At 44.0% G+C, this 25,951-nt stretch overlaps 1 pseudogene across 1 annotated transcript; it reads left to right on the forward strand.

Moving 5' to 3' along the window:
- Nucleotides 1-6,746: 6,746 nt before the first annotated feature.
- LOC309333235 (E3 ubiquitin-protein ligase RNF4 pseudogene) lies at nucleotides 6,747-17,691 on the forward strand (annotated as a pseudogene). Its single transcript, XR_014161639.1, has 3 exons — nucleotides 6,747-6,828; nucleotides 14,583-14,613; nucleotides 16,698-17,691. The product of XR_014161639.1 is annotated as an E3 ubiquitin-protein ligase RNF4 pseudogene (transcript).
- The last annotated feature ends 8,260 nt before the right edge of the window (nucleotides 17,692-25,951 follow it).

Here is a 25,951-nt window from a genome sequence, read left to right on the forward strand (position 1 = left end):
GCCCGCCGAGTCACCAAGTCCATGGGTTTCAGCGCCCATGGTTTTTGAGGGTCCCCGCGTCGCCGGCGCGTCGGGACCCAACCCCTGCCGAGCAGGCTCCCTCAGGAGCTCGGAGGGAGTCCGCCATTCGGCGATGGCGCCAACCCGGAAGTCCCACTTTCATGTTGCCTTTTGGCCTCCGTTGTTGAAGGAGCTCTTTTTAAGAGATCCGGGGCGGCATAGTGATTAGTTTGTCAGACTAGGACCTGGGAGAGACCTGGGTTCAAATCCTCCCACTCGGCCTCGAAGCTCCCTGCGTGTGGCATTAGAGGCCAATCCATGGAAGCCAACTCCTAGGGGTCAAGGTCCCTTTCCCCACCCCCTAATCAAATATTTGAGGGGGACAGTCAATTATGCCGGAAGGGCTTACCTGCCCTCCCACAATATTGTTGGAATCTCGAGCCTAGTCAGAGGAATTTGCCACTCTCCAGGCATCCGGCTTGAGTTCCTTGTTGACCTCCCTGTCAGCGACTCCCGGCAGGATACAGGCAAGGTCTCTATCGGCGATTCTCCTCAAACGTGAGAAGAACACACCACTCTTCCCTCCTCCCTGTCTTCCCCAGGAGGGGGAAAGAGACAGACAGAAATGTATTTACATGCCTTTATTTCTGTCTATGCAGCAGTACAGAGAAACATGTCTGCACTCTCCAAACACCAACAGCAGAGAGAGATAAACTCCACCCCTGTACTTCCAGTACATGTCAGGTGACACTCTGAGCTAACATCCGGTGCTCAGTACAGTGAATAGACTGTCCCTTTGCTCCCACGGTACAGTCCCAAACATCAACATCCTGTTTGGCATTCCAGCCAGCTGCAGCTCGCTGCTGCATTGCTCCTTTTTCGTAACATCCTCCCCCAAAAGAATCAATGCGTGTTGCGAGCAAAGCTTGATCCAGAGAGGAAAACAAACAGTTGTTATACATATAACATTCCCCTGTTGTTTCAGTTCCACCCTTGGAACTCCCCGCCACTGGTTTCCCCAGTGTACCTCTTTGGTTGTCTGGCTTCCAAGGAATGAGTGCTTCTGCATTACCTTGGTTAGCAACTCTCTGTTGTGCCTTTGTCTCTGACTTAGACACAGTTTCAAACTGTCCTTGGTTGTGTGCAACAGCAATACATGCAACAGCTAAGTTGGCAAACTCTTTTGAATACCTCTTGGGTGGTACACCCTTTGTAACTCTCTCAGACCTACGTATGAGGTGCTGATCCTCTCTGCTCACTGGATCAGTTTCAGGACTCTTTGAAGAACCAGTACCAATAGTGAACAATGGTTCATCCTCCACCTGTGATGGTCTAGCCATTGTGTGAGATTTCCTCTCAATGACTGTGACAACTGAGCTCCCTGAGCTATCACTGTCTTCATCAGTACCACTGTAATCAGTAAAATCATCATCATCATCTGAATTGTCCTCTGTGGGAAATGTGTGAACAATTACTCTCTCCTGTTCAGGAGCGCTCTCTAGAAACTTTGTTAGAATCACCTGACCAGATTCAGACAAAATTACTCTGTAGAGACCCTTTTCATATCCCACAAAAATGCCTCTGGCATTCTTTACTCCCCCTGGAGCCTCTGTCCTCACATGAGACCCAAAAACCTTGAAATGGGCGACAGAAGGTTTTCTATGGAACAGCTTCTCAAAAGGAGAACTTCCCAATTCTTTTGAAAAGTTTCTTAACCATGTATAACAATAAGACATTAGCGACTCCGCCCAGAACTCATGTGGCAGATGTGAACTAAGCAATTGCGCATGCATCCCCTTTTGCAATTCTTTGTTCACCCGTACACAGACACCCCTGTTCCACGCTTCCGCTGAAACAGCAACCTTGTGCCTTATCCCTTTCTTCTGCAGGAAGTCCTGAAAATCCTGTAAAAGAAAAATTGGCTTCTCATCTGTGAAAAGACAATCAATGTTAGCATCATGCACATTTTTAACCTTGTCTCAAAACTCTTTAAACCTTTCTAAGGCTTCTCGTGGTTTCTCTAAAACATACACTGAAACGTAATGAGAGAAACAATCCACACACACAAGGTAAAATCTTGCATTGCCTCTAGATGGTGCTAGAGGACCAATCACATCAGCATACACCCGCTGAAAAGCTTCGTCGACTCTGGTGACCTTCCTGGCGTTCTTCGCCACACCTGCGAAAGAAATCATGTTAGAATCAGATGAATTACATTTCATGTAATCACTTTGATCAAAAGTCAACAAATACAGTCCATCTTTCTCTCTGGCAGAAAGATACAACTCTCCATCTTTGAAGATCTCGCAGCTTTGAGCATCATAGGACAGTTTCAGTCCTTTCTTTGCGATCTGCGAAACACTCAGCAGATTGAATTTCAACTCAGGAACCAAGTACACATTGTCTATAGTCAAGTTCAGACTCTCAAGATACACAGTCCCAACTCCGGTCGCTTCCAGCTCCTGACCGTTGGCCTGCTTCACAGCGAAGCTTTGCTTCTTAAACGTTGAAAACAGTTCTCTGTGATATGTCATGTGTTGTGTGGCTCCAGTGTCCAAAATAAAAGAGTTTCCCACTTCTGGTGTGGCTTTTAGTGCCATCAAAGCCTTTGCAGGTTTCACCCGGGACTTGGTACGACCTTTGCCTGACGCCTCAGGCCTCGCAGAGCTCCCCTTAGCTCCTTTCTGTTGACGTGGCTTCTTACAGTTCCGCTGAAGATGCCCAGCCTGTCCACAACTGTAACAACGGACAACGTTCAAAGCTACAGCGTCCTCTCCAGTAGCAGTAGCAGTGGGGGAGCTAGAACTCCGTTCCTCCCTCCCCCTGTCCTTGACTTCCAGTGCAGCAAGTCTGTCATGTTCATTAAGAACAACTGCGTACACCCTCTCCGCGGTCAACTGCTGTGCCGGTAGGGAACCAAGCTGACTGGCAACCGTTTTATAAGTCCGATTCAGGCTGTTTATAACCATGAAGCCAAACACTTCCTCCTGTAGATGAAAATTGCGCTCTTCCATCTGTTGGCGCAGAAACTTCATCTCGGTCAGGTGCGCTTGAACATCTCCATCAGGCGCAAGCCTCAAATTTGTCAGCTTTTCAAAATGCAGCAACGCTGAAGAACCAGCATCTCTCTGATGTGTTCTACGCAGCGTGTCCCAAACTTCTTGCGCGTACTGCAAATCCTGTATATGCACCAACTGATCATCTGCGACACACAGAATTATGGCCGTCCTGGCTCTCACATTCTGTGAATTCCAACCTGGCGTTGGTGCAGGAGGGATGGGGTTCTCAATCACCCCAAAAATCCTCTGATTCTGCAGCAGGGCTTTCATCTTTACAGACCATGAGGCATAATTGTCATTTGTCAGGGGAGGTGGGTAAGGCAAGCCTCCCCCCTTCTTGGCATCCATTTTGAATCTAGGCCTCAGCTCTCACTCTGGAGCCTGTAAAATCCCAAAGGCCTTTCTTAGTTGTTTACTGCCTTTTTCCCTTGGCAGTAAAACCGCAAGCTGCTCAAAAGTCCTTGCAAAGAACAGCGAAGTAGACAAAACACACTCCGTGTTCCAGCCCCGAGTCAGTAACTTTCCACTGTTCTGACTTTACGTTGCTTAGCAACTGTGCATACCAGCTCTTATCTAGGCATGCGAAGTATGCGGCTGCTTTTCCCCACAGTGCTGGTTTTTCCCAAACGCAGGCACCTTTTTGTGAACCGAAAACTTTTCCTTAACGCAAAACAAATTCCTTCCAGTAGCACCTTAAAGACCAACTAAGTCAGTTCTTGGTATGAGCTTTCGTGTGCATGCACACTTCTTCAGATACACACATCTGAAGAAGTGTATCTGAAGAAGTGTGCATGCACACGAAAGCTCATACCAAGAACTGACTTAGTTGGTCTTTAAGGTGCTACTGGAAGGAATTTGTTTTGTTTTGACTATGGCAGACCAACACGGCTACCTATCTGTAACTTTTCCTTAACGCGTTCACTTTACAGCCATAAATCTTCATACCTTGGGGCTTCGTCGCTTGGCATCCACCTCGTCTCGATGGCCAGCCATCTGATCAGCTTCCAGCTGCACACAGACGTTATCTTCTTTCTTTTGGTGCAGAGGATGGCATACGATCCATCAACCTCTCACGCAGATTTCCATGGATCAGAACCACCTGCGCTGCTACCAGTTGTTGGAATCTCGAGCCTAGTCAGAGGAATTTGCCACTCTCCAGGCATCCGGCTTGAGTTCCTTGTTGACCTCCCTGTCAGCGACTCCCGGCAGGATACAGGCAAGGTCTCTATCGGCGATTCTCCTCAAACGTGAGAAGAACACACCACTCTTCCCTCCTCCCTGTCTTCCCCAGGAGGGGGAAAGAGACAGACAGAAATGTATTTACATGCCTTTATTTCTGTCTATGCAGCAGTACAGAGAAACATGTCTGCACTCTCCAAACACCAACAGCAGAGAGAGATAAACTCCACCCCTGTACTTCCAGTACATGTCAGGTGACACTCTGAGCTAACATCCGGTGCTCAGTACAGTGAATAGACTGTCCCTTTGCTCCCACGGTACAGTCCCAAACATCAACATCCTGTTTGGCATTCCAGCCAGCTGCAGCTCGCTGCTGCATTGCTCCTTTTTCGTAACAAATATTTCATACAAGTTGCCCCCCCCCCAGGCCAGTCACTGCTTGTCACTTTAGCCTACCTCAAAGGGATTGTCGTTGGGATTAGATTGCGCCACTCTGGACGCCACATGGATGTCACACTGAGCTCCTCCAAGAAAAAGAGGGGATATAAATGCACTGAATGAATGAATAAATAACACCCGACCAGGGTGTCGTGTTGAAATGTGTGCCCCTCCTTCTCTTTCGCTTCCTTTTTCATGCGCCCATTTGCTCCACGCAGAATAATAGAAGAACAGAAGAACGTGGGGCAGTTGCCTTTTGCCAAGTCAGACTCCTGGTCTATAGAGCTCAGAATTGTCTCCACTGATTGACAGCATCTTCTCATAGTCTTCTCCCAGCCCTGTTTGCTGGAGATGTCCCTGGGGACTAAGCCTGAGACCTTCTGAACTATAGCCCTTCTCCGCCCCTCGCGGCGACCCCTGGTGGATAAAGCCACGCGAAGGCCAGTCGCAAGGCATCACAGGGTATGGGCACTCTGCATGCACTCAAAGGCACTGCAATGGTATTGCTAGAGAGTGCTGCGATGGGATTCAATCGGGAAGGGAGAACCCTGTACCTCTGCCACGTTAAGCTCCTTGGAGAACGAGGTGGGATGCAAATGCAAACAAATAAATATTTTGGACTACAACTCCCATCAACCACCATCAGCTGGGGCCCAAAGTTTCATCACAGCTGCTCCGCCAAGGCACAGAACAGAAGAATCTGGCAGACACTGGTGTCCATCTAACCCACCGGTATTGTCTGCTGTGCTGGCAGCAGCTCTCCGGACAAGGGTCCTTTTAAGGGGGGGTGGGGGTACCAGGGATTGAACCTGGAGCCTTTGGCATGCAAAGTGGGGGCACTTCACCACCGAGCAGATCTCTCCCCCCCCCCCATGGTGCCTGCTGTCAGAGGGGGCTCCGGCCAGCCAGGTTCTGCACAATGGGCGTGCCCAAAGGACTCCAGTGAGGCCCGCATCCCAGTCCACTGCTTGGCTGGACGCTCAGTACTGCTCAGGATAGGAGGCTATTTCCTTGCAATGGTAGAAGAAGCTGAGCACCCGATTTAAACAAAAAATAAATAAACAATGTAGTATGTAATATGCATAGCATGTATCCAGGAAAAATAGAGCTTGCAAATTTTCTAATACACATGGGTCATCACTTCTTATTGCTGAGAATAAATTGAGGATCTTGTGTGACATTGTAATGATTCTGATTCTGATTATATTTAGACCCCGCCCACCCAGCTGGGATTCTCCAGCCACAATTGTATATTGCCACAGAAAGAAATATTAAAAATTAAGAAGTTTAGTTGTTTGCCCACAAATCTTTCCCTATAGACCAATATTTGGATTCTTCTTGAACATTCTCCACAGTTTGAGGAAGTTCCAGGCAGCTGTAAAAGTTATAAACAGTTCCATGAAGTTTTAAAAAGTGCTCATAGTTATGAGTAGTAACGTTACATATACGATGTTTCCAACTTTTCATTTTGGGGCGACCTTTTTCCATAACTGAGAATACTTAGTCCCTTTTCCAGTGTTTCTAAGCAAAAGTGCATCCCTTTATGATACAGGAAACTGGGGGAAGAAAAGAAAAGTCCACAAGTCATACCGCTAGTGCCCACACAAACACACAGACACGCCTTCTTGGCACTACCTGCTTTCATCCACATGCCTTGGGATATGTGTAGAGGGTGCTTCTGAGCATGTACAAAGTACCCCCCCACACGAAAACCCTATCTCCACTGGCTTATCACACAGCTCACCCATGAGCATGCCTGAGTCTGGATGTGCAACTGGAGAGGGTGAGGGGTGTGTAGAAAAACAGTCACCCTTAACCAAATTTGAAAATTGCAATGGATAGAGAGGTGGGGGGAAGGATTAGATTCTAAATTATACTCTCTATTGCTTCATGTAGGTTATCAATGGAACCCCTGAAAAAGATATGGCACACAAATGATTCCCAAGGATGGGAATAAAATCTGCTTCCAGATTTCTTTGAGGAAACTCCTTGAAACTATTGCACAGATGGGAGAGCAGGAGCTGGTCGCTCGCGCATGCGCCTGGCAGGGACCTGGCCTCCTCGTGAGCAGCAGAGCTTCCCGCCGTGGGGCTCACAGCGGACTCCCGAGAAGGGCACGGAGGCTGCAGCGCCTGCTGTCGCTTACTCCAAAGTAAGTGTGTACGCACTTACCTGGGACTAGTTGGCCCGATCTGACTCAGTGCACTTACTTCTGAGTAGACATTTAGGGGAGGGGGTGAAATGTTGCGTCTGCCTGTTGTGCTCGGTCCTCAGCGCCAACAAGGAGAGGGAGCTTTCTTGCAGGAAAATCGCCCGGAAAGTGTTATTATGATTACACCTGTTGCTTGAGAGAACTGCCAGCACGGCAAGGAGGCAAGGTGCGCGCCAAAAGGGCGGCAGACACGTGTATGCCTGCGTGTGTGTGAATGTGAAGTTGCGTGCTGTGGGCGAGAGACGAGACCTGCAGCCAGGGAGAAAGTGTGGCTCCCACAGGCTGGAAGGGCTGTGTGTTTTCTCATGGGAAGCGTGCAAGGCAGGGGAGAGGCGCTTGCCCTCCGAGGATGCAGCAGGACATGATACAAGAGCGAGTGCGCCAGGCACAGATGGCAGCAGCGGCTCCCTCCGAAAGCGAGGGGCGGGGATTCCTTTTCTGAGGGTATAGGCAGCAAGGAGCCAAAGACAGCTCCCGAGCGTGCAAAGGGAAGGCAGTGTGGTGTGGCAAATAGAGAGCTGGCCTGAGACCTGGGAGGCTGAACGTGGGGGCCGACCTGATCTTACTCAGAGCAGAGCCATGGACATTATGGGACACAGAGAGAGTTTGGTGAGAGCCTGCAATTCTATGATTCTTTGAGAGCAGGAGAAGGACTTTTCCCTACCCGCTTTCTCAATGCCATCCATCATTTTTTAAAAATATCTTATATCTATAAAAACGTATCAGTTCCAACAGTCATACAACAGATCTTCTCATCTTATACAATATTTTAGACTTCCGTCAACACCTCTGATGATTTCCCATTCTTTATCATTTATTCTGCATTTCTTAATTTCTAGATTACATTTAATTATCCTTAACTAATAATGCTTTTCGTAGACTTTCTTGCAGTATTTCAAACTATCCACCTTATCAAACTTCTTGCAGTCCTACTAGCGTAATCTGTTCATCACAATTACTTTTCAAATAGTTCATATATTTACTCCAGTCTTCTATGAATCTCTGATCCTGCAGGTTTCGAATCCTTCCTGTTAATTTATCTAATTCTGCATAGTCCATCAACTTCACCCTCCATTCTTCTTTCGTTGGTAGTTCTTCTTGCTTCCATTTTTGTGCCAATAATATTCTTGCTGCAGTCATTGCATATAAAAACAACTTACAATCCTGTCTATTAATATCATCTCCTACAATGCCAAGTAAAAATGCTTCTGGTTTCTTAATCAATGTATATTTCAACATCTTTTTCATCCCATTATATATCATTTCCCGGAAGCTTTTCACTTTTTTACATTCCCACCACATGTGATAAAAAGGTCCTTCCTTTTCTTTACATTTCCAACATTTATTACTTATTTTATACATTTTAGCTAATTTTACTGGGGCGATATAACACCTATACATCATTTTCATCACATTTTCTTTCAAAGCATTGCATGCAGTAAATTTTAATCCTTCCTTCCACAGTTTCCCCCAATCTTTTAACTGTATATTATACCCAAAATCTTTGGCCCAGTGTATCATAACCGACTTTACCTCTTCATCTTTCAAATGCCATTCAAGCAGCAATTTATACATTTTAGACAACAAATTATATTTATTATTCAGTGCTTCAATTTCAAATTTTGATTTGTTATCATCAAATCCTTTCCCCCTCAAATCCTGTTTAAACATTTCATTGACGTGGCAATAGTGCAGCCAGTCATTTACTTATTCTTTTACCTCTTCATAAGGTTTCATTTTCCATTTATTTCCTTCCTTTTGTATTAATTTTTCACATGTAACCCAATTTTTGCTCATATTTATCTTCTTCACACTCATTGCTTCTAATGGAGATAGCCACTGCGGTGTCTTATGTTCTAATAGGTTTTTATACCTATCCCATATTTCAAAGAGAGATCTTTGGAATATATGGTTTCCAAATCCTTTATGGACTTTTGTCTTATTATACCATAAATATGTGTGCCAACCAAATCTATTCTCATAACCTTCCAGATCCAGCAAAGCTGTATTTTCTAACAACATCCATTCCTTTAACCAACAGAGGCAGGACGCTTCATAATGTGGAAAAGGCGTGGCTAATTGGTTTACGACCCCAATTAGGCCCAGCTTACAGCGATCTCCGGGTCCGGCACGTTTCCCTCAAGCTGCGCCGATCCTTCGCTCCGCCACGACATGCAGAGTAAACACAGCGGAAAGCTGTTGCTTCTCGGTGTATAAGATCCAAACACACATAGGCGTCTGTGTGTTTACATAACAGTCTTTATTACAGCAGTAAAATACAAAACAGCACTTCTCAGATTTCTACAGGGCTTCTAGCGCTCATGGCTGCTACCGTCTCCCTTGGAAGCAGAGACGGAACAGTGAGGAACAACTCCTCCCTCCTTCTGAGTCACGCGACAGGAATTGAGGGACGTCACACAGAACTCTTTAACCCTGTGAGTTCTGAAACCATTAACACATAATGCAGTTTCAAGTCTGGCAGGGCAAAGCCCCCTCTTTCTTTAGCATCTGTTAATAACTTATATTGAATTCTTGGTTTCTTCCCCGCCAGATATATCTTGAAACCGTCTTTTGCCATTCTTTAAAGATTGCTGCCGCCTTGATTATTGGAATTGATTGAAACAAAAAGAACATCTTTGGTAGGACATTCATTTTAATAGCTGAAATCCTTCCCCAAAATGATAATCTCATCCTTCCCCATATTTCCAGATCTCTTTTGATTCCATTCCACACCGGTATATAATTGTTCTGAAAGAGGTCTATATTCTTTGACGTTAACCAAATTCCTAAATATTTAACTTTTTTTAGCAACTTCAATACCAATCTGTTGCTGCAACATGTCCACCAAGTCCTGTTTCATATTGTAAACTATCATTTTAGTCTTTTTGTTCAGTTAGAAACCTGCTACATGTCCAAATTGTTCTATCTCTTCTAATACTTCCTTGGCACTAATTAGTGGTTCTTTCATTGTTAATACTAAGTCATCTGCAAAAGCTTTCACTTTATGCTCTTTCCGACCGACTGAAATGCTTTTTACTTTGTCATTTCTCCTTATTGTTCTTAGAAAGACTTTCAGTACCGCTATGAATAGTAATGGTGATAATGGACACCCTTGTCTTGTACCTTTCGTAATCTCAATATTTTCTGTTATTATATTATTTACTATCAGTTTTGCTCTTTGTTCTGAGTATATCACTTTTATTCCTTTTAATTCCCAAGATATATTATTGAAGGCCTTTTCCGCATCTACAAAAATTAACACCGCTTGCTTTTCATTTCTGGTAGTCAGATATTCAATTATATTCACGAGATTTCTTGTGTTGTCGTCCATCTGTCTGTCAGGTAAAAAGCCTGCTTGATCCTTATGTATTATTTCATTCAGTACATTTTTCAATCTGTTTGCCAGCATACTAGCAAACAATTTATAATCATTGTTTAACAACGAAATCGGCCTATAATGCTTTACTTGTGTAAAGTCCGAATCCTGTTTTGCTATTAATGTAATATATGTCACCCACCAATGTTAAGCAAAAACACCAATCAATATTCAACTTCCGCCTTTTGTTTGGCCAATCCAAAATATCAGATCCACAGAGCCACACCAAAGAAGTTGTAATCCACAAATATGTCCAATTATTAAGGAAAGAATCAAAAATATAAATATAAAAATTTAATTCTTCCGCCACTTGTTTAGCCACTCTACCACAAATGCTAGGACAGAGGAATTATAATCCAATAAAGATCCAAATAATAAAAAGTAATAAAAAGTATATATATCTTCTGCCACTTGTTTAGCCAATCCACCACAATGCTTTTTTATGTTGGAAAACATAAACAGGAGCAAACAGTAAAAAAGAACAAAAAGCAAGTGCAATAATGTTCCACCCTTAGCCTTCAAGCGTCCACTTCACAGTTGTTGTTGTTGTTTAGTCGTTTAGTCGTGTCTGACTCTTCGTTACCCCCTGGACCAGAGCACGCCAGGCACTCCTGTCTTCCACTGCCTCCCGCAGTTTGGTCAAACTCATGCTGGTAGCTTCGAGAACACTGTCCAACCATCTTGTCCTCTGTCCTTCTCCTTGTGCCCTCCATCTTTCCCAGCATCAGGGTCTTTTCCAGGGAGTCTTCTCTTCTCATGAGGTGGCCAAAGTCTTGGAGCCTCAGCTTCAGGATCTGTCCTTCCAGTGAGCACTCGGGGCTGATTTCCTTCAGAATGGAGAGGTTTGATCTTCTTGCAGTCCATGGGACTCTCAAGAGTCTCCTCCAGCACCAGAATTCAAAAGCATCCATTCTTCGGCGATCAGCCTTCAGCCTTCCCACCCCAATAAAAATAAAAACAACAAGGAGAGAAAAAGAAGGCAAAAAATATATAATAAATATAAAAATTCATAAACCAGCCACAACAAAAAGAAAAAAGCAATTAGGACAGTCTAAGTCTCAAACCGCTAAAAGTAAACGAAAAACCACAGACAGGAAGCAAGGGGGGGGGGTGAAGCGCTTCTTTCTCCGCTCCGCTTTTCTCCAAGTAAAACATAAAGTAAGAGTAACAATAAACAGTATCTCTCTCTTTTAACTCGGACTTGGCAGTTCTTTCAAAATGTTGCTGCTTGGCACTTACATAAAAATTTCAAAAATAACAATAAGAGGCTTCTTATAACTACGCAGTTCCCAAAAACGAAAGTAAAAGTTTTTCTGAAGGGTTCCCCTCCTGCCATCTCAGAGATCCTCCCACAGACCCCCACCCCCATAGTAAGGGGTTTCCACCCCCTTTTTATTACTATATACAGTCTTAAGTTAAAGCAAAGTGTTTATATAAATTTATAAGTTCCGCTGTAGGAAACTCACAAATTTCTTGTTCTGCAGGAATGTCTTGCATGTAAAATAGATCCCAGCCGGGGCTGACCTCCTTTTTCCACCCCGCTGCTTCCGAATCATTCTAATTCTTTTAATTTTCTTCCTTCTCGCCAATTAAATCGGGAATTTTATTTTTTTGAGAATCGATCGCTGTGCCGGGTAAGCTTGAGGCTGCGCTTCTCAGGAGTAGAAAATGGCGTCCCACGCCGGCGTCTCCATCTTGCCAAAAAGGAGTGTTTCAAGCGGTGGAGGGACCGCTCTTCAGCTTCGCTGGGAACCTGCCCTCAGGATCTTCCTCCTGAGGTTTTTGGGGGCTTGCGGCGCCCATGCAATGCCCCCCTTCCCCCCTCCTCCCGAAAAGCTGGATTCTCCCCTAAGGGCAGAATCCTGCTTGCTCTCGGCTTCGCGACCAACCGGAAGTCCATAATTTAAAAAAAGAATTCTATCCTGTCGCCTCTTGCTTGTCTAACTCCCAAGTGCTGCAGTCTTTCTTCATCAGGGATTCACTCCACGTGGTGTGTGGCAGGGAGAGAAGACTGCTCTGCTTATCCAAACTGAACGTAGTCATAATTTGGTTGCATTTTACAAAGCACTTCAGGGTGGTTCAGACGCTTCCTTGGAGAAAGCTCCCCTGCCCACGAAATCTTCCTAACAGCCTTGTGCAGTGGCGTAGCGTGGGTTATCAGCACCCGGGGCAAGGCAAGTAATTTGCGCCCCCTAACCCATGGATTTGCGCCCCCTAACCCGTGGATTTCCCTAACCCCCAGATGTTGCGCCCGGTGTGGCCGGCCCCCCCTGCATCCCCCACGCTACGGCACTTGTCTTGTGAGGTGGGCTCGTTCCCATCTTTGTAGCGACTGGCTTTGGAAGCAGCTGGCAGTTTACTAAGATGCTGACTTTTGTTTGAGAATTTGTATTTTGCTGCCTATAAACCTTACTTTCTCTGCATTCATTTACTTGCTCTTACCGGCAGCGGGGGTGGGCAAGGGATTTACCTATTTCTATGGGGAAAAGAGTGGGACGCGGGTGGCGCTGTGGGTTAAACCACAGAGCCTAGGGCTTGCCGATCAGAAGGTCGGCGGTTCGAATCCCCGCGACGGGGTGAGCTCTCGTTGCTCGGTCCCTGCTCCTGCCAACCTAGCAGTTCGAAAGCACATCCAAGTGCAAGTAGATCAATAGGTACCGCTCCGGTGGGAAGGTAAACAGCGTTTCTGTGTGCTGCTCTGGTTCGCCAGTAACGGCTTAGTCATGCTGGCCACATGACCCGGAAGCTGTATGCCGGCTCCCTCGGTGGCCAAGAAAGCGAGATGAGCACCGCAACCCCAGAGTCGGCCACGACTGGTCAGGGGTCCCTTTACCTTTTCCTATGGGGAAAAGAGAAATGTCATAAATTCATTTAGTGACGATGGCAAAGCAGGTGCCACTTGAAAATAAGTATTAGCTTGGCAGGTTCAAACTTTATAGCTTTGTTTACTAAGTGCAAGAAAAACAAGCAGGCTAAATTGTAGAGCTCATTAGTCCTGGGATGGAGAATCTTTCCTCAGCCCCCGCAGGCGTGGCAATGGCTAGGAATGGATGGAGTTGTATTGTAGTTCAGCAACATTGGGGAGGGACACAGCATTCCCCACCCCTGCTCTTGGTCATTAGGACATTTGCCCCCTTCAACATTTCCCCCCCAAGTGGTTAGCACGCTGTCCACCAGCCCAAAGAGTGCTGGATTGTCTGTGTGCCGCTTGTTTGCTTATGGTAGTCTGTTGTAACATACACAAAGCTACTCTCTCAACCGAAAAGGAGAGTAGAACACTTCAAAATAAATAAATTAATCAGCCACAGGTTTGCTTGATCTATAAGTGATGCGTTGTGGTCTTAATATTGATCCCTTAATTGGTCTAGGGGTTTTCAATTCAGCTATGCAGTTGTTCCTCGCAATATTGACTTGATAAAATGCTTATGGCCCTGAGAGGTAGTGCCTGGCCCATGGTCACTCAGTGAGCTTCATGGCCTGCTGTGGATTTGGACCCTGGGTCCAACACCCTTACCACCACCGCACAGTGACTGTCGGAGGAATTGACAAAAGCCCTCCCAGTGCAGGCCTTCAATACATGAGGGAAAACTGTCGCGCAGCGGTCAATTAATCAACGCAGGGTCTTCTTCATATACAGAATAAAAGTTTACTGAAGAAAATAAACTTGTTCAGAAACAGCATAGTCAAGGAGCATACACCGAGTGCTCCTAGCAGCCTTCTTAGTCTTCCCAGAGGCACAGATCTTAGTTACTGATTAACTGGAGTCCTGGAGCCGCTCTGTCTGCAACAACACAACATACTGGTTGAGACACACACACTCTACACACAGACTGAGGCCCACAGAGATGGCTGGTTACATTTATAGGGAACCCAAGATGAGTCCCGAGTCACAGTGACACAGCATTTGACTGCTAACACTGATGTGATCGAGAGAAGTGAAGCTACTGTGGAACCATTGCTCTGCCAAGTCCTCAAGGGGCGGTACAGAGTTCTCCTCCCTCCCACTTAGTCCCACAGCCACGCTGAGAGGCAGGGACGGGGCATTCAGTGAGCTTCACGCCTAGTGTGGATCTGGACCCTGGTCTGCCCAGTCTTAGTTCAACACTCTTGCCACTACCTGTCAGAGGAACTGGCAAAAAGCCACAGGAAAAGATTTTGCAAGGATACAACAGTCTCTCAATCTGTGCACTTTTGCCCATGCTAGACCCCAGCAATGCTTATGCAGCTGCAGTAAAAGAGCCAGGATGCTTCCTTGGATGTTTGAGCATGGGCCATACTGGAGATCTAACTCCTTTTTGTGTCTCTCCTCCTGCTGTAGGTCCGAGGGCGGCTTCCAAAGAAGCTACTGGGTAAGTTTGTTTTACTTAAAGTCTTTGGAAAAGAGGTGGACAATATTGACGCTGCTTCTGTGCAGTCGCTTTGACTGTGAGCCCGATCGAGATGCACAACAGTGCACTGCCGCCTTGGGCAAACGAGAAGCTATGGAGGGATCATGCAACTTTTTCTTCTTTTCAAAGTTTGCACTTCAAGACTTTTATTTTTTAAAAAAATCCCCTTTGCAAATTCGAGAAGTTTCCTCTTGTTGTGCCTCAGCATTTGACGCTGCTTCTGTGCAGCCTCACCAGTGCACTGTGCTCACTAGAAAGACTCCCTTAAAAACCCATTCTTTGCCAAACTCATTTTGGCACCAATGCTCTCCCTGATAACAACAACAACAACAACAACAACAACAACGATTTATTATTTATACCCCGCCCATCTGGCTGGGCTACCCCAGCCACTCTGGGCGGCTTCCAACAAAATATGAAAATACAGTAATCCATCAAACATTAAAAGCTTCCCTAAACAGGGCTGCCTTCAGATGTCTTCTAAAAGTCTGGTAGTTGTTGTTCTCTTGGACATCTGGTGGGAGGGTGTTCCACAGGGCAGGTGCCACCACCGAGAAGGCCCTCTGCCTGGTTCCCTGTAACTTGGCTTCTCACAGTGAGGGAACCTCCAGAAGGCCCTTGGAGATGGACCCAGGTGCCCGGGCAGAACAATGGGGGTGGACACGCTCCTTCAGGTATACTGGACCGAGACCGTTTAGGGCATTAAAGGTCAGCATCAACACTTTGAATTGTGCTCAGAAACGTACTGGGAGCCAATGTAGGTCTTTCAAGACTGGTGTTATGTGGTCTCGGTGGCCGCTCCCAGTCACCAGTCTAGCTGCCGCGTTCTGGATTCATTGCAGTTTCCGAGTCACCTTCAAAGGTAGCCCTATGTAGAGCACATGGCAGTAGTCCAAGCGGGAGATAACTAGAGCATGCACCACTCTGGCGAGACAGTCTGCAGCCAGGGAGGGTCTCATCCTGCGTACCAGATGGAGCTGGTAAACAGCTGCCCTGGACACAGAATTGACCTGCGCCTCCGTGGACAGCTGAAGGAGAAAAATAATCATTTCCTTAATAACATTTTAAATAGCGTATTTAACTAAAACAATAAAATTATAGCATATGTATCCATGTTTGTTAACTGATGTGGTTAAACGTGGGGGATTTTTGTTAAAAAAACCCAAAAAAACCTTAGACTGAGTTTTAGCACACATGAAAGACTTAAAACAAATACTTCTTTCCTGATGAATAGCCTTTGGACTATAATGTAACTTAAATAGAAAACTATCTTTAGAAAGATCTTTCCTCCAGAAACATTTTATTTTAAAAATCCAATTTAAATAAAAAACAGATTTTTTAATTATTCTTTTTTAAATCATTGATTTTTATCCACCCTGTTGGGTGTACACATTGAATGTGTCATACCTGGAAAATACCTCTTGCAAGAGCAGCCATAGGAGGTGCGCTCTAGTAGAGGCAACTCCAATGAATTTCATTTAAGATTTCCCATCGTCCTCAGCTTGGCTATGTGCCCTGGTTCTTCTTGAAGAAGAGACATTCATCATGAGTTCTTCCCTTCTCCTTATCAGACTCTTGTATAAAGAGGACTGTCAAGGTAGGGAAAGATGCTCCACCTCGTAATAATCCTAATTGTTTTAGCTAATCTCTTGGCTGAAAGATAGAAAACTAATAGTTGTGTGCCTGCTTCTTAGCCTAATCCTGTTTCTTCCCACGTGAATGCAGTTCTATAGAGTAACACGAAAGACACCCTAAATGAGGCTTTCTCAACCTCGGCCCTTCTGATGTTTTGAGACGACAATTCCCATCCTCCCTGACCACTGGTCCTGCTGGCTAGGGATCATGGGAGTTGTAGGCCAAAAACATCTGGAGGGCCAAGGTTGAGGAAGCCTGCCCTAACTCCTCAAGATGTTGAACTTGCTCCAGCTTCGGAGTACCTGCTATAAAAGAGACAACTCTAAGAAAGTCACGGTGCTCCAAAGCGTCACCAGTTGCATCAAGTTGCTTTAGAGAGAGCATTCATGATCATCCTTATCACATTACAGAATTGCTTGGCGACTAAGCAGGGAGCAGCACACGGAGATAAGGGGGGAAGCAAGTACTCTGCAGCCTGTGCCTCTCCCATCCCTGTGCATCATGAGTTCAACAAGTACAGAATGTAATGCAACCCAGCACAGCAACAGCAAGAGGGGCAGTCGCAACACCTCCGCAAGACCTCCTCATACTCTGGACAAGATGATGGTGGGAACTGCTTCTGAACCCTGTATCCCCTCCTCCTCCGCCTCCGCCTCCCTGCCACACAGCCTTAATGATAGAAGTATGGATGGGGAAGTAGTTGACCTCACTTGCGAAACTTCAGAACCTATAGTTGTTGATCTTACGCAAGACGATTCTCTTGTGCTTGTTGGAGAGAGTGGGCAGCAGCCCAATAGAGAGTTCAGACCTCAACCATTGTCTGACAGCCTCATATTTAGTGGTGGTGGTGGTGGTGGTGATAGCAGACACACACAGAGTGGTGCTCTTGCCACTAGAAAGCTCCCCAGAGAAGTGGGAAGGAGGGAATTTGCAAGATCCTCAGGCACTTTGAGTTGTGGAATTTGCATAGACAGCTTTGTAGAGATTGTGCAAAGCGGACGGCTTATAGTGTCAACAACATGTGGCCACATCTTCTGTAGTCAGTGCCTCAGCAATTTTCTTAGGTATGCTAACTTTTGCCCAATTTGTAGGAGGCATCTCACTCCAAAGGAGTATCATCCAATTTATATGTGAAGACATGGGTGTTCCTGAACACAGTCTAATGTGGCCTTCATAAACATGAGTGAACTCCAAAGAACACACCAAGTACAGTATATATGACTTAAATATGACAGTTAGCAATTTCACTTTTTCCCAGTTGGCCTCCTTATAGTCCAGTTGTACTGTTTCAGCTTCATTTTGCTTTAAGGTTTTTGCAGCTCACATTTTTTGAGGTCTGTAGACGTTTGAAGAACAGCTTGGAGGATATGTCTGCTGCTGCCACATTGCTTTGTGCCGATATCTCATTTCTTTTTTTTAAAAAAAATAATATTTATGAAAGTTTCAAAAAAGTTACAAGAATAAAAAAAGGGGGGGAAAGCAAAAAATACAAAATACAGAAAAGTAAAAACAATTAAAAACAAATCAACCTTTCCATATCTTGTCTTTCATTTACTTGTTTCCCTGACCTCCTCACACCTCCCTTTTTTGTATTCTAGTTCAATTAGTTATTTCAGCAAATCCTTTCCATTTTTACTTTTATCTTAATAATTTATCTTAATATATTATAACTTTACATTCTCACCTATTAACAATCCATTTTTACATACCCCTTTGTAACATTACTGCTAAAGCCACATAACTTCATTCCAGCATCCTTCTAACATTCCTTAATTTTACAATGTTTCTGTAAATAAACTTTAAATTTCTTCCAATCTTCTTCCACCGACTCTTCTCCCTGGTCTCGGATTCTGCCAGTCATTTCCGCCAGTTCCATGTACTCCATCACCTTCATCTGCCATTCTTCCTGGGTGGGTAGATCTTGTGTCTTCCAATACTTTGCGATGAGTATTCTTGCTGCTGTTGTGGCATACATAAAAAAAAATCTATCCTTCTTTAACACCAATTGGCCTACCAAGCCCAGGAGAAAGGCCTCTGGTTTCTTCAGAAAGGTATATTTAAATACCTTTTTCATTTCATTATAAATCATCTCCCAGAAAGCCTTAATCCTTGGGCACATCCACCAAAGGTGAAAGAATGTACCTTCAGTCTCTTTACATTTCCAGCATTTATTATCAGGCAAATGATATATTTTTGCAAGCTTGACTGGTGTCACTTTTCATAATATTCTCTCTTAAGGCATTACATGCCGTGAACTTCATACCTGCGGTCCATAACTGTTCCCAGTCAGCCAGCATAATGTTGTGTCCCACATCTTGTGCCCATTTAATCATAGCAGATTTCACCATTTCATCCTGAGTGTTCCATTTCAACAGCAAGTTATACATTCTTGACAGAATCTTAGTTTTGGGATCTAAGAGTTCTGTTTCCAATTTTATTTTTCCACCTGAAAGCCAATTTTCTTGTCCAAATTGTATGCCTCCATTATTTGATAATAATGAAGCCAATCTCGCACTTTGTCTTTTAGTTTTTCAAAGCTCTGCAATTTCAATTTATCTCCCTCTTGTTCCAAAATTTCCCAATATTTCGGCCATTTGGCCTCCATATTGAGCTTTTTCTGAGCCTTCGCTTCCATCGGTGACAACCACCTTGGGGGTTTATTTTCAAGTAGGTCTTTATATCTTGTCCAGACATTAAACAATGCTTTCCTGACAATATGGTTTTTAAATGCTTTATGTGCTTTGACCTTGTCATACCACAGATATGCATGCCACCCAAATACATTGTTGAAACCTTCTAAGTCCAAAATGTCTGTGTTTTCAAGAAGCAGCCATTCTCTCAGCCAGCAAAATGTGGCTGATTCATAGTAAAGTTTAAGGTCTGGCAGGGCAAATCCACCTCTTTCTTTTGCATCCGTTAGTATTTTAAATTTTATTCTGGGGTTCTTGCCCTGCCAGACGAATCTAGAAATATCTCTCTGCCACTTATTGAAACAGTCCATTTTATCCAAAATTTGCAGTGTTTGAAACAAAAACAACATTCTTGGCAATACATTCATTTTTATCGCAGCAATACGGCCTAGCAATGAAAGCTTCAAATTTGACCATATTTCTAAATCTTTTTTCACTTCCATCCAGCATTTTTCATATAAATTCACATTCTTAGCTGTCATATTAACCCCCAGGTATTTCACTTTCTTAACCAATGTTAAACCTGTCTCCTTCTGAAACCTCTCTCTCTCAATCACTGTTAGATTTTTCTCTAAAACCTAAGTTTTTAACTTATTCAACTTAAATCCTGCAACCTGACCAAATTCTTGAATCAGTTCCAATACTCTTTTAGTACTAGATTCTGGCTCCTGTAATGTCAATACTAAGTCATCTGCAAATGCTTTCAATTTGTACTGTTTGGCTCTGACTTGTATACCCTTAACCAATTGGTCCCTTCTAATCATATTTAAGAGGACCTCCAGGACCGATATAAAAAGCAATGGGGAAATTGGGCAACCTTGTCGTGTCCCTTTCTCTATCTTAAATTCCTCCGTCACCACATTATTAACAATTAATTTGGCCTTTTGTTCAGAATATATTGCACCTATACCATTTCCAAAACCTTGACCAACCCCCATCCCCTGTAAGTTCTTCCTCATAAAACTCCAGGAAATATTGTCAAAAGCTTTCTCCGCGTCCACAAATATCAAAACTGCCTTAGTATTAATATTCACTTGTAATTTTTCTAAAATGTTAATTATATTTCTCGTGTTGTCAGACAAGTGTCTGCCCGGGAGAAAGCCTGCTTGATCTTTATGTATCTCTTCCACTAATACTTTTTTTTAATCTTTTAGCCAAAATATCTGCAAAAATTTTATAATCCACATTAAGCAGAGATATGGGGCGGTAATTCTTAAGCTGTGTCTTCTCAGACTCAGTTTTCAGTATAAGTGTAATGTAAGCTTCCTTCCATGACTCTGGTGCTTTTTTCCCTTCCAAAATTTCATTACAAACTTCCTTTAGTGGTTGTATTATCCAATTTTTCAAGGATCTATAGTATCTTGAAGTTAAACAGTCCGGCCCTGGAGATTTACCCAGTTGCACCTTCTGGATGGCACCTTCTACCTCCTGTTCAGTTATTTTATAATTCAGCATTAACTTGTTTTCTTGAGAGATTTTTTGTAGTCCATTTATTTTCAAGAATTGATTTATATCAATTTCTTTCTGTGACCCTTGTGTATATAGTTGTTTAAAATACCTCTGGAAACAATTTCTAATCTCCACTGGGTTCTGTATATTCTTTCCTTCCACTTCCAAATTTATAATAGTGTTAAGTTTTTGTCTTTTTTTCATTTGCCAGGCCAGCAATTTCCCACATTTATTAGCCGACTCAAATGTCTTTTGTCTCATCTGTTTAATTTTCCATTCTATTTCCTGATTCTTCATTTTCATATATTGTACTTGATGTAACTTTATTTCTCTCAAAATCTCTTGTGACTTTGGTTTCGCTCTCAATTTCTTCTCACCTTTATTTTCTCCAAAATTTTACCTTTTTTCTCGTTTTGAGTTCTCTTCTTTATTGCATTCTGTTGTATCAGAAACCCTCTCATAACCGCTTTCCTTGCGTCCCAGATTACTCTTTTTTCAACAGTAGTATTCATATTTATCACGAAATAATCTCTCAAGGTTTTTTGGGCCTTCTTAGTCACTTCTTTGTCCCTAAACAAGGTGTCATTCATCCTCCATCTGAAGGAGTCAATTGGTGCTAGTTTCATCTCCATCTTCACAGCATTATGGTCGGAGCAAGTTTTAGGGCAAATTTCCACTTTTCTTATCTTTGGAGCCAGTCCTCTAGTTACCCAAATTTGGTCAATTCTTGTCCATGTCATTTTGGCTTCAGAGAAGAAAGTTCCCTCTCTACCCAAGGGGTTCTTTGTTCTCCAGATGTCAACTAAATCCAAATTGTCAGTCATCTCAAAAAAGGTTTTTGGTAGTCTGCCGTCCTTAGAAACTACCTGTCTCTGTGCCTTGTCCATATTTGTAGATACCACTCCATTCATATCCCCCATCATAATCATATTGTAGTCCAAATAGTCCATCCGAGTCTCATGTAACTTTTTTAAAAAATCTGATTTTCCCTCATTTGGTGCATAAACTCCTACTATCAAGAATTTCTCTCCTTGTAGTTGAATTTCAATTGCCACAAATCTTCCTTGGTCATCTTTAAATATGAATTTCGGTGATAGACTCTCCTTTGCATAGATTACTACTCCTCTTTTTTTGACTTTGTCCGATGAAATAAACTCTTGGCCCAGTCTTTTATTAATCAATACTTTCCTGTGTAGCCTTATCATGTGTGTTTCCTGTAGGCAAATCAAGTCCATTGTTCCTTTTTTAATAAATGAAAGACTCTTTTCCTCTTTTGAGGGGAGTTAAGTCCATTAGTATTCCAGCTTAATAGTTGCAGAGCCATGATGTAGTTACTCTGATTTTCCTCCAACTGCACCAAATGCTTGCTCTTGTTCTGTCGGTGGTATTATTGTCACTTTCTCTGGGCAGTCCAATCCAAAGGGTAATTTTGCTATGTCTAGTATTCCTCTTTTTAGTAATCCTCTGTCCAATGCTTTTTGTTCTGGTCCTCTGTCTGTTGGTTCTCTGTCCAATGCTCTTAGCTCTTCTCCAGATTCTTTCTGCAAATCTTCTCCGTGATCTTTCAAAAATTTTCCTTTGTCGTCCACTGATCTTATTTTTATCTGTCTTCCTTTAAAGCTAAAAGATAGGCCTTGGGGAAATTCCCACCTAAAAATACTTCTATTCCTTCTCAGCAGGGCAACCAAATCTCCATAATTGGACCTAAGGTCCAAAAGATGTTTTGGAATATCTTTAAATATTTCCACTCTTGACTGATGTATTTCCAAGGTCTTCTGAAAGTGCAGGCTCAAAATTTTATCTCTCTCCTCTTTTGTTCGGAGGGTAATCAGACAGTCTCTCACCCTGTTCTTCTTCTCCCCTCTTCCAAGTCTAAAAGCACTCACTATCTTAAATTCTTCTTTCTCCAAATCGAAATCCCAGAAATCTGCCAATTCCTGCATAAGAAAGTCTGTCAGACTGTCCTTCTCTAATTCAGGCACGGCTCTGATCCTCAAGTTCGTTTGTTTCTCCTTAAGTTCAATCATAGGAAGCGTCGACCTGTGATCCTCAAGTTGCCTCTGTATGTCTGGTATCTTCTCCTCTATGGCAGCTGCTTTTTCCTTAGCTTCTTCAGAGGTCTGTCGAGTCAGAGTAGATTCCTGTAGCAATTTCTCAATAGTTTCTGTATTAGTATTCACCTTTTGTCCCAAATTGTTGGTGCTTATAGTGTTTTGATCAATTTTAGTTGATGCTTCAACCACTTGTTTACTTAATTTTTCCAGTGATTCATTTATCTTACCTAATGCAAGTGCTAAAGCTTCTTCAGATGACATACCTTTTGACTTAGATTGTGTAGATACAGCCGCAGATGAGGCAGAAGGGCCAGATGTTGATGCTCTTCGCTGCCAAGATTTCCCAGACCTCGTTGTTTTGTCTTGGAGCGAGTCTACTTTTTCTTTTCCATCTGCCATAACACTTTAACTGAATACCCAAGGTCAGTCCCACGGCCACAATTTGTTTTGAAGTGGAAAATTCCCCTGGCCCAATTGTTGTAACAATTTCAGAAACTTCCTCTAGGGGGACACAGTAGTAGTCTGTACTTGTTGCATTAGAAAGTAGCACTTTTTAAACCCCCATTTCACAAAGTAAAAGACAGTTTCAATTTCAGTTACTTTTCAGTTATTTCCCCTTCTTTCTAAGATCAAGAGGAGACAACCAGAAAAAATGTATCTCCCTTGCAGAGCTAGCTGTCAAAAAGTACTCTATTCACGTACAGTACATTTCACAATGCGGCAGTCTTATTGTCCATTGGCAGCCCGTTCCCAGGTTTTGAGCAGTAGATTTTTATTTCCTTCCCTCTCTCTTGCAGGCAAATATAGTCCAAGCCTCTCCCCCCTCCTCTCCTGCAACCAAGGGGGGAATTCACTTATTTTAATGTTGGGATATTAGTCCTTTCTGATCAGCTTTCCAAGGCTTTAGCTTACAGCTTCTTTGCTTTAGTCTATTTACAAAAAGCGGAAGGCGGACTTCCTGTTTATGCCTCCCCGCTTCGGTACCAAATTAGACCTTTTTTTTCCCTTCCTTTTTTCAATTTATCCTACTCACGGGTAGTTACTTTTGTAGTAGAATTGTCACAGGAAAAAGTCAGCGCTCTCCGGTAACGGCTGTGCGGCTTCGCTCTGTGGAAGAAGCAGTTGACTCACAGCACCGCGCCACTCGCCCCGCTTCACTCCGGAGCCCGTAGTCGGGTTTCCTTACGAATTGGGGGGGCGCAAAGGGTGCCCGCCGAGTCCCACGCTCACAGGCTTCACCCGCCTGTGATTTTTGAAGGGTCTCCGCTTCGCCGTAGCAGTACAGACCCAATTTCCGCAGAGCTGATCCCTCCGAATCAGAGGGAATCCGCCATTACCGATGGCGCTAACCCGGAAGTCCCAGATAGCTCATTTCTGTTCTAGTTCTGTTGCTGCTTTGAGAAAAGAATGATGTCGAGTGAACTCATCTATTCAAGACTAGGCTATTCATAGTCATTTATGATAATACAACCTGCAGCTTCTTTTTGCAATTTGCCTTGTAAAAAACCAAAGCCAACCACTCACCGATGGGAGTCTGTTCCACATCTACTTGTTTTCTAGTGGCAAACCCCTCTTTCTGTTGACCAAGGTTTATACAACACTGTGGCTCATTTCTAACACTGCATGCATGAATGGTTTATTACAAAGAACTCTTGGTGGTCCGAGTCGTCTCTTGAATAGAATACAGCCATCATGTTAGATCTGAACAGCTTTTCCTGTCCAGGCATATGCTTATGGAGCAATTCATAATGGAGTCCGTACCGAGGTTGCCACGTGGGGCAGAATCAAATGGAGATGAGCTAAGCCATTTATGTGAAACACTCCTCAAATGGCTGGAAGAGAATAAAGTAATTCTCTGCTTTTCAGAAACGCTTTGCTGTGGGGAAGCTGCATCCATAGGGCCATGTTTCAAGCAGCAAGCATGTAAGACTTGAACCTCGCATGATGAAGTCAACTTGAGTTGCGGTGACTCCCTTTCTCAGCCCTGTCACGTAGTCATAGTGGAACTATGAACGGCTTGACCTGTTGAACTTTGGGATGCTGCTCTACTAATAGGTCTAATTGCTTTAAAACGTTTTATGTTGATAACTCTTAAATGAAAGACTTTCTCTTAAATGTATAAAAAATGCCTTCCAGTAGCACCTTAGAGACCAACTAAGTTTGTTCTTGGTATGAGCTCTCGTGTGCATGCACACTTCTTCAGATACATGAGCACACAAAAGCTCATACCAATCACAAACTTAGTTGGTCTCTAAGGTGCTACTGGAAGGCATTTTTTTATTTCGTTTCGACTACGGCAGACCAACACGGCTACCTACCTGTATCTTAAATGTATGCCAGCCAATCTTCCGTTGGTAGAAAACATGGGCTATCCAGCTAATCAGCAGCATCTCACCAGGCCTTAATCGGCTGCGGTGAATCTCATAATATTTCCCCCCATGTTTCTTGTTTATTCAATTTTAAGGAGTCTCGCAACATAGTGAAACCTCACCCGTGACAGCTTGGAGGGCCAGTGTTACGCTTCCAGTTCAGCACTGGATTGAACACCTTTTTTAAAAGGGAGGCTTCCTTAGTCTCCCCGCAGCCTGCTGCAGGGGCCTAGCTGCACACACCCCATATTAGACTTGCACATAGCCTGGCAATCATGTGGCATGGTTAGGACTTCCACAGATGGCATTGTCTCCGTGAACATGGGCTGTGGGGATCAAATCCTCTGTGCAAATGCGTCTGGTGTTACCAGAACCTATATGCATCCCCCAGCTTTCGAGGGGAGCTTAAGACAGAGTGCTCAACGGAAGGTCATTTCCATTCATCCCTACCCATCACCGTTTCTGTTCTGTTTGCACAGACGCTCTTACTGAAGAACAAATGACACTTTGCCCAGGGAGGGACCTTGGTAATATGGTGCCCTCCTGGTGCCTTCCAAAAGCCAGGCAGGGGAGGGGTCAGGCTTGGGGAAGGATGCACAAGGCTCTGGTGGGGTCCTAGAGCCCTCTCATCTCAGTCCCAAAGCTGGGAGAGTGCTAACTAGGCTTGGGGAAGGAGGCAGGAAGGCTCCCTTCTGGGCCCCACATCCTGTGCAGGGGAAGAGCTTCACTGCCCTAAATCCACCTCTGCTTTGCCTCGGGTTTCAGTCACCATGAAGGCATTTTACCCATTGGAGAAAGTTGCACAATGTATTTTGGAGGTCACTTCTTTGAGTCGTGATGGGAAAAACTGAATTCCTGTGCAGAATCCTTAATGCGCACCAAACTGGAGGGGTACAGCAAGCACTACTGTTGGACGATGCTGTATGGAACCTAACACTTCACCAATCTAGTCGTTGCATAAAAGTTCTAGCAAAACTATGTGTTCGGGTGCCTCGACCCTTACACAGTTTCCTGAATCCTTGTAGTGATCGGGTTTTTTGGGGGGTAGGGGTGAGTTGTCTGGTGGCAGATGAAAAACGGCACCCAAGTTAGCAAAATGCAG

This window comes from Podarcis erhardii (genome assembly GCF_964252035.2).
Source record: "Podarcis erhardii genome assembly, chromosome: W".
Classification (NCBI taxonomy): Eukaryota; Metazoa; Chordata; class Lepidosauria; order Squamata; family Lacertidae; genus Podarcis; species Podarcis erhardii.